Here is a 10,028-nt window from a genome sequence, read left to right as displayed (position 1 = left end):
CAATTGCTAACATTTATTCAGCGCTGATCAGATACTATCAGGCACTATTCTTACAAACTTTAACTGATTTGCTCCTCATAACAACGCTGTATGCACTCCTCCCCCTCTGACAGGTGAGGACACTGAGGCACTGAGAACTGGCATTGAGTAAGGTGCCCAAGGGCACAGAGATAGCAAATTGGTGGGTCCAAAGTCGTTGCTCTTCACCACTGCCCTGTACTGCCTTTGGAAGAAACATGCACAAAGGAAGGAAGAAAGGGAGGAGGGACAATTTCCAGCCAGTACCAATCATGGCAGGGTGTGGGGTTTGTTCTGGATATTGAAGGAGAGGTAGGATTTCAACAAGCAAAGATGAAATTCAGAAGGACTGAGATGAGCTAAGGTAGAGAGGAGAAAGACAACTGTGTTTTCTAGAAATGTCGGGACTTCAAGACGGACGAAAGCATATGTTGGATGCATAAGAGTGAGGGGAAAACCCATGGCCACTAACTGGCCTAATCTCAGCTGGATTATTTCAAGGGTCTCTCATCAATCATTTCCTTTTCCATTCTCTCCTCTTTAATCCATTTTATGCTCTATTGCCAGATTCATCCCTCAGTCCACCTTCATAATCTCAGTTCTCTGCTCAAGTTTTTTCAACAAAACATCAAAAAAATAGTGTAAAGAATTTGTAAAGAAATTAGAGTGTATCCACTATACAATGGAATAATATGAGGCCAGTTTTATAAAAAGTGAGTATAGGGCCAGGAGCGGTGGCTCACACCTATAATCCCAGCACTTTGGGAGGCCGAGGTGGGCAGATCACCTGAGGTCGGGAGTTCAAGACCAGCCTGACCAATATGGAGAAATCCCATCTCTACTAAAAATACCAAATTAGCCAGGCGTGGTGGTGCATGCCTGTAATCCCAGCTACTCAGGAGGCTGAGGCAGGAGAATTGCTTGAACCTGGGAGGCAGACGTTGCGGTGAGCTGAGATCATGCCATTGTACTCCAGCCTGGGCAACAAGAGCGAAACTCTGTCTCAAAATAAATAAATAAATAAATAAATAAATAAATAAATAAATACATAAATACATAAAAAGTGAATACAGCCCAGGCAACATAGCAAGACCCCATCTCCACCCAAAAAAAAAAAAAATTTTTTTTTTTTAATTAGCCAGGGGTAGTGGTATGTGCCTGTAATCCTAGCTACTAGGGAAGCCGAGGTGGGAGGATCACTTGAGCCCAGGAGTTCAAGGTTGCATTGAGCTATGATCTTGCCATTGCACTACCCTCTGGGCAACAGGGGGTTGTTGTTTCTTTTTTGTCTCTCTCAAAAAAGAAAAATGAGGTACATTTGCATAAAATGATATGAAAAATGTCTTTAGTATGTTGTAAAAGAAAAGTTGATTACAAACCCACGGGATTTATTGCTCCAGTTTAAAGAAACCTTTAAAGAAATTATAAATAGTTCGGCCGGGCGCGGTGGCTCAAGCCTGTAATCCCAGCACTTTGGGAGGCCGAGACGGGCGGATCACGAGGTCAGGAGATCGAGACCATCCTGGCGAACACGGTGAAACCCCGTCTCTACTAAAAAAAATACAAAAAACTAGCCGGGCGAGGTGGCGGCGCCTGTAGTCCCAGCTACTCGGGAGGCTGAGGCAGGAGAATGGCGGGAACCCGGGAGGCAGAGCTTGTGGTGAGCTGAGATCCGGCCACTGCACTCCAGCCTGGGCAACAGAGTGAGACTCCGTCTCAAAAAAAAAAAAAAAAAAAAAAAAAAAGAAATTATAAATAGTTCATTAAAGGCAGGAAACTTCATTCAGACGGCTATATTCATGGAAAAATCCTGAAGCTACTTCAATTTGTAAGTCTTAAGTTAAAAGAAAATGCTTATACAATAAGCTTATTTTTCTTTTTTTTTCTTTTTTTTTTTTTTTGAGACGGAGTCTCGCTGTGTCTCCCAGGCTGGAGTGCAGTGGCTTGATCTTGGCTCACTGCAAGCTCCGCCTCCCGGGTTCACGCCATTCTCCCGCCTCAGCCTCCCAAGTAGCTGAGACTACAGGCGCCCGCCACCACGCCCGGCTAGTTTTTTGTATTTTTAGTAGAGACGGGGTTTCACCATGTTAGCCAGGATAGTCTCGATCTCCTGACCTCGTGATCCACCCGCCTCGGCCTCCCAAAGTGCTGGGATTACAGGCTTGAGCCACCGCGCCCGGCAATAAGCTTATTTTTCTTAAGACAAAACTGTATACTGTATTGTATAATGCTTTATGATTCTGCATTTTTTTTTCTTTGAGACAGAGTTTCGCTCTTGTCTCCCAGGCTGGAGTACAGTGGCGTGATCTCGGCTCACTGTAACCTCCACCTCCCGGGTTCAAGTGATTCTCATGCCTCTGCCTCCCGAGTAGCTGGGATTACAGGCATGCCACCACCATGCCCGGCTAATTTTTTGTATTTTTAGTAGAGATGGGGTTTTGCCATGTTGCCCAGGCTGGTCTCGAACTCCTGAGCTCAGGCAATCTGCCCCACTCAGCCTCCAAAATTCTAGGATTACAGGTGTGAGCCACTGTGCCAGGCCAAAACTCTTTTTGTTTTTTACTTTTATTTTCGATTCAGGGTTACATATGTAGGTTTGCTATATAAGTAAATTTTGTGTCAAGGAGGTTGGGTGTACGCTTTATTTTGTCACCACCGTAATGAACATAGTACCCAATAAGTAACTTTTCGATCCTCTCTCTCTTCCCCCTTCCACCCTCACGTAGTCCCCAGTGTCTATTGTTCCCTTCTTTGTGTCCATGTGTACTTAATGTTTAGCTCCCACTTATAAGTGAGAACATGTGGTATTTGGTTTTCTGTTCCTGCATTAGTTTGCTTAGGATCATGACCTCCAGTTCCATCTATGTTGCTGCAGACGGCATTATCTCATTCCTTTTTTGGCTGTGTAGTATTCCATGGTGTATACCTACCACATTTTCTTTATCCAGTCTACTGTTGATGGGCACTTAGGTTAATTCCATGTCTTTGCTATGATGAATAGTGCTATGATGACATTTTTTTTTTTTTCCGACAGGGTCTTGCTCTATTCCCCAAGTTGGAGTACAGTGACACAATCATAGCTTACTGCAGCCTGGAACTCCTGGGCTCAAGGGATCCTCCCGCCTCAGCCTCTCAAAGTGCTGGGATTACAGGTGTGAGCTACAGTGTTTGGATGTGAAATTATTCTAGGTGAAAGAATTTCCACTCTCAGATTTCTGACCCAGAGTTACTTTAACAATCTTTTTTAACAACTTGCCTTTAATAAGCCTTTCCAGTGCGTTCAACTTGGTTTTCACAGCAACATCTCTTTTCTCTTTATGCTCATAGTTCATGTTTTCAAAAATTTAACTAAATTATGATAGCAAATATCACTGATATATTAATAAATAAGTAAGCCCAAAGTCATTTAGTAGGCAAGTAGCTCAATTGACAGGAACAGAACTATCCAAGAGTTCTGAAAAGCTGCCTCTAGTCATGTTGGCATGCAGTAGGCATAGGTAAGTAGGTAAATACATTTTAGAACTGGGAGAGTAAGTTAAATAGGGCCTAAGAAAATAACTATGTATTTATGTGCATATATATATGATGGCTGTACAACTCTATAAATTTGCTAAAAATCATTGGTTTGTACACATAAAATGAGTGTACTCCAGCCTGGGCTGTCAAGACCCTGTCTCTTAAAAAAAAAAAAGAGAAGAAAATGAGCTTAATAGAATAAGAACTCAAAACCAAGATAATAAAACAACTGAAGAAGATGAATAGGGAAATTGCACATTTGAGAATCCAAAGACTAATAAATACCTCAAAACAAGGAACCAATAGACATGGCTAGAAGTGGAATTAGTTTTTTCTTTTCTTTTTTTAAGACGTTTACACCCCATAAATGAAATTATTGATATGTAAAAAGATTTTAAATAATCAAAATAATGGTAGATGAAAACACAAAGATATTAAAACAATCAGGTAGAAATCAGTAGATATGGAAGACAGCAGTTATTGGTGTCCCTGAAATTGAGAACTCATTAAATGGAACAGAAGTATTCAAAAATATAAAAACAAAAGTTTGCACCAAAATGAAGTACTAATCTACAGCTTGAAAGGTCAAGACAGAAAGCACTTGATACAGAATATTCTGCCTTGAAAAATATTGTAATTAACTTATTGAACTTCAGATATCCAGGCAGAAAAAGTAGAATGCCTGCAAGGAGAAAAACTCAGGCTATCCTTACATTTCTCAACAACAACATTCCAGAGACAGAAGCCAATGGAGCACAGGCTACAGAATTCTGAAAGAACAAAAGTATGGTCCAAGAATATTATACCCAGCCAAGATGTCATTTGGAAATGAAGATACTAGGCAGATTCCCACAAATACAAAAGAGCAGAGAAAAGAGCTCTCTCTGGCCGGGCATGGTGGCTCACGCCTGTAATCACAGCACTTTGGGAGGACAAGGTGGGCAGCTCGCCTGAGGCTGGGAATTTGAGACCAGCCTGACCAACATGGAGAAATCCCGTCTCTATTAAAAATGCAAAATTAGGCCGGGCGCGGTGGCTCAAGCCTGTAATCCCAGCACTTTGGGAGGCCGAGACGGGCGGATCACGAGGTTAGGAGATCGAGACCATCCTGGCTAACACGGTGAAACCCCGTCTCTACTAAAAAATACAAAAAACTAGCCGGGCGAGGTGGCGGGCGCCTGTAGTCCCAGCTACTCGGGAGGCTGAGGCAGGAGAATGGTCTAAACCCGGGAGGCGGAGCTTGCAGTGAGCTGATATCTGGCCACTGCACCCCAGCCTGGGCGACAGAGCAAGACTCTGTCTCAAAAAAAAAAAAAAAATGCAAAATTAGCTGGGCATGGTGGAACATGCCTATGATCCCAGATACTCGGGAGGCTGAGGCAGGAGAATCACTTGAACCTGGGAGGCGGAGGTTGCGGTGAGCCAAGATCATGCTGTTGCACTCCAGCCTGGGCAACAAGAGTGAAAATCTGTCTCAAAAAAAAAAAAAAAAAAAAAAAAAGAGCTCTCTCAAATTCTTCTTGAGGAAATGCTTGAAAGTGAAATTCAGCCAATTAAGAAATAGGGCAAAATTAAGACTTCAAGAATTAAGAAGTCTTGGTACAAGGATTTGTGATGATCATTGAATCTGTTTAAATACAGAATTAATACTGAATACCTGTGTGCATCATTGCTTTATACCATGTACATATTATATGAATTAACAGTGTAAAATAGTATGACTAAGAAACACTGGGCCCTGTCGGGGGGGTAATGGAAGATAGTATAGTACGAGTGTGCTCTCTTTGGGCTCACAGTAGATTCTAATTTAAAATGTATTCTTAACTAGAGCTGGGCAGTTGCCTGTAATCCCAGCAACTAGGGAAGCTGTAGCAGAAGGATTTACTTGAGCTCAGGAGTTCAAGACCAGTATGGGCATATTGCAAGACCCCATTCCTAAAACACAAAAATAAAAAAATTAGCTGGGTGTAGTGGCGCATGCCTGTGGTCCCAGCTACTTGGGAGGTTGGGGTGGGAGGAGTTCAAGGCTGCAATGCCACTGCATTGCTGTCTGGGTGACAGAGCACGACCCTGTCTCATAAAATAAAATTAAAATTAAATTAAATTAAATTCAAATAAACAAAACAACATAATGTCAAAATCACTTTTCCTAACCCTTATTTGAAGTCCAAATTTTTAAAGTTTCTTCTTATACTTATTGCTTTTTTCCTTTTTATTCCTTTTAGCTTCTTTAATTCAAGTAAACTTGAATTTTTGAATTCTTTAATTCAATTAACTTAAATTAGAATTCAGGATTAACAGAATTCAATTAACTGTAACTCAATTCTGTTAAATTCAAGTAAACTTGAATATAATACTTTTTATTTTTTAATAACACACCTTATGATACCATTTTGAAGTACCTTTGTCTATATACCTATTTATCTATCATTCTATTCATATAAAGGCATAAAAAGATATTTAGAATGATGTTAATCAAATGTTAATAATGACTATTTTTAGATGGTGGGACTTGGGAGTTGTTTTTTTAAAAAAATATTTTCCCCCAGCTTTACTGATGTATAATTGTCAAACAATGAGATTTCAGGGAGGTTTTCCTTTTTCTTTTGCATTGCTTAAATGATTTGCAATGAAAATATATTATTTTCACAAGAACAATAAGTTGATTTTTCTTACAACAAAGCATAAAACAAACCTTCAACACTTCTCCCTAGTCTTCAGGATGTAGTTCAAGCTTTTGTATTCAAAATAAGAACCCAAACTATCTTCCCAAACCTACTTCCCACATTTAATAATAACACAATTAATCTGTTAATATAAAGAGTATTCCCTGAAAATTCCTGCTGCTGTTCCTTTGCCCAAATCATTTTACCATCTGGAAATGCCCAAATCATTTTACCATCTGGAACAGGCTTGCCATCTTTATCTGTATTAAACAAATGCAACCCATCCCACAAAGCTCAAGTCTTGGTCCATCTCTTCCATTGACCTCCTCAGAGCCCCACAACATTTTCCAATCAAACAGTTAAAAGTATCCATGTAGAAAAATACCTACAGAGTTCCTACTTCTTCTGGATTTGGTTTAAAGAGGAACCATTCAGTGAGAGACAAATAAGTTCTCCCAGTGTAAGTCAATTCTTGACTGTCATTTTAGTAAACAGCCACTGAAGCTTATTAATATAGTAACAAGAAGTGAGAAATTGCAAAGCCTGAATTTCAACCTAACTAGTACTGAAAGTTAATAAGGTGCATATTCTTCCCTGAATAGACTATAATTCAAGGAACAATGGAACATAGAGAAGTATCTGAATGCTCATCGGTTTCAGTTTTCTTTTTTGACATGAGAAATGAAAACACTTTTTACAGATTAAAATTTTTAATAAAGCTGCTTGCTATTAAAAAGCATACTTATGAATAAGCAAGATCTAGAGACTTACTGGCTTTTCAACAAAATGAGCAGAAATTTCACCAAGTGACTAAATATATTAATACTAAATACTTTTGGACTGAAAAACAACCTAATTCTATTATCTGGGCCATGAAAAAAGACAATGATGCCGTTACCTAGTGGCAGCAATGGATAAAAGCAACATTAAGATTTCTTGGTTTGTTAGCTGTTGAGGGCTACAAAACTGATCATAAAAGTGAGTAAATTATATTAGACATGCCATCTATAGTAAAATCTTTTGAGAAAATGCTTTTTATATTTTCTTCCTTCCTTCCTCCCTTCCCTTCCCTTCCCTTCCTTTCTTTTTTATTTTTGAGACAGAGTCTCACTCTGTCGCCCAGGCTGGAATATAGTGGCTTAATCTTGGCTCACTGCAACCTCTGCCTCCTGAGTTCAAGGGATTCTCCTGCCTCAGCCTCCCAAGTAGCTGGGACTACAGGTGCACACCACCACGCCCAGCTAATTTTTGTATTTTTAGTAGAGATGAGGTTTCACTATGTTGGCCAGGCTGGTCTCGAACTCCTGACCTCAGGCGCCCCACCTGCCTTGGCCTCCCAAAGTGCTGGGATTACATGCACGAGCCACCAGGCCTGGCCACTTTTATCTATTTTGTTGCCCAATGGAAAAGAATATTAATTTTTTTCATAGCATTAAGACAACTTTTAAAGTTTTTGAAAATTTTTACCAGGTATACACATACAGACATGCAATATTTACATTTTATGAAGGGCATAAAAGATAAAATAGTCTCTTTTCCTCCACATTTATTTTAGTTTTGTTTTGTTTTTCTACACATTTCTTATTAAATCTTACATCCTAGAGGCAATTCTGTTAACAATTTCTGCTTTTTCGTTTTCCTAACGTTTATCATTAATATAATTATTTTAATTTGATTCAATTAATTTAATTATTTATTGATTTACCACCTTTATACTGTATCTCCCCATAGCGAAAGATACAGAAATGAGAAAACTTGCCTTTCTTTCCACCTCTCCTTTCCATCTCTAAATTTTTGTTAATATTACAAAAATGTGTAATGTTGGCCGGGCGCGGTGGCTCATGCCTGTAATCCCAGCACTTTGGGAGGCCAAGGTGGGTGGATCACTTGAGGTCAGGAGTCCGAGACCAGCCTAACCAACATGGTGAAACCTGTCTCTACTAATAACATAAAAATTAGCTGGGCGTGGTGGCGCATGCCTATAATCCCAGATACTCAGGAGGCTGAGGCAGGAGAATTGCTTGAACCTGGGAGGCGGAGGTTGCAGTGAGCCAAGATCCTGCCTTTGCATTCCAGCCTGGGCCACAGAGCAAGACTCCATCTCGGTGGGGGGAGAAAAGTGTAATGTTTATATTATTTTCTGGAACTAAAAATATTTTGTGATTTGTATATAGATGGGCCAAAAATTAAAAACTCAAACTCAGAATTTACTATCTTATAATCCTCTATATATTTGCTCTAGAGCCAAGTGGTGTGATTAAAGCCTTAGTGATGGAAATATATTACTGTGTTACTAAGACTTTGTAACTCAAAAGGGAGCCTTCCACACATCAAAATCTAATGGATTACGAGGCATGGTGGCTCATGCCTGTAATCCCAGCACTTTGGGAGACCAAAGTGGGCAGATCACCTGAGGTCAGGAGTTTGAGACCAGCCTGGCCAACATAATGAAACCCTGTCTGTACTAAAGATACAAAAATTAGCTAGGTGTGGTGGTGCGCACCTGTAATCCCAGCTACTCGGGAGGCTGAGGCAGGAGAATCTCCTAAACCCAGGAGGCGGAGGTTGCAGTGAGCTGAGATTGAGCCGCTGCATTCTCCAGCCTGGGCGACAGAGTGAGACTCCATCAAAAAAAAAAAAAAAATCGAATAGATCTTTTATAATTTTCCCCCCAACTTTTGTTCACTTTGTCAGGTCATATACCTCTATTACTTACATCCCATAGGGTCCTCTTTGTTAGATTCCATTTTCATTTTGCTAAAGTCTATCTTTGGGTGATTTTCCAGATAGAGTGTGTAGCACTAAACATTCTGAGTTCTGACATATTCCTTACTTTGCCTTTATAATTGTTTGGCAGTGTGTGTGAATACATATCAAATTCTAACAAAGACTCTCTCTTTGACCACACATTCGACAGGCTCCTCTGAGCCTTCTTTTCAACTGAAGACAGGCCCTAATCTGTCTGTCCTCAGCCTGCTTTACCCAGTTTTAGAGCAACCTTGCTAAATCAGTTTAGAGAGAGAATCCCCTCATCCTTGAAATCTAATCACCAATGATATTTGATCATGATCCTCATTCCCCACCATTGATGTCTAAGTTCTTTGCCTGCCTCTAGCAAGAATCCCGTTAGGCCAGTTTACCAAGAATCTCCCTACCCTTGATGTCTCCTCTTAGAAAATTTCTATTCACTGACTCATCCGGTCTACCTGTTGGCTATGAATCCTTAGCTGTATTTGCTGTATTAAGATTGAGCTCAGTTTTACTGAACTTCTCTTCCCTATTACAATAGCACTGAATATTTGTCTTTACTGCCTTTAACTAGTGTCTGGCTCTGTTTCTCTGTAACAATTCTAGGGTCCTATTCTTTTTCCCTTACAATTTTCAAGACTTTTTTTTTTTTTTTTTTCCGAGGCAGGATTTTGCTCTTGTTGCCCAGGATGGAGTGCAGTGGTGCAATCTCAGCTCATTGCCACTTCTGCCTCTCGGGTTTAAGCGATTCTCCGGCCTCAGCCTCCTGAGTAGTTGGGATTACAGGAGTCCACCACCATGCCCGATTTTGTATTTTTAGTAGAGACAGGGTTTCACCATGTTGGCCAGGCCAGTCTCGAACTCCTGACCTCAGGTGATCCACCCACCTCGGCCTCCCAAAGTGCTGGGATTACAGGTGTGAGCCACCTCGCCCAGCCAATTTTGAAGACATTTATTGTATTTTTTTTTTTAGATGGAGTTTCGCTCTTGTTGCCCAGGCTGGAATCCAATGGCGTGATGTTGGCTCACTGCAAGCTCCACCTCTCGAGTTCAAGCGATTTTCCTGCCTTAGCCTCCTGA

Source organism: Macaca mulatta, chromosome 1 (assembly GCF_049350105.2).
Source record: "Macaca mulatta isolate MMU2019108-1 chromosome 1, T2T-MMU8v2.0, whole genome shotgun sequence".
Classification (NCBI taxonomy): domain Eukaryota; kingdom Metazoa; phylum Chordata; class Mammalia; order Primates; family Cercopithecidae; genus Macaca; species Macaca mulatta.
Note: the sequence above shows the minus strand (reverse complement) of the source record.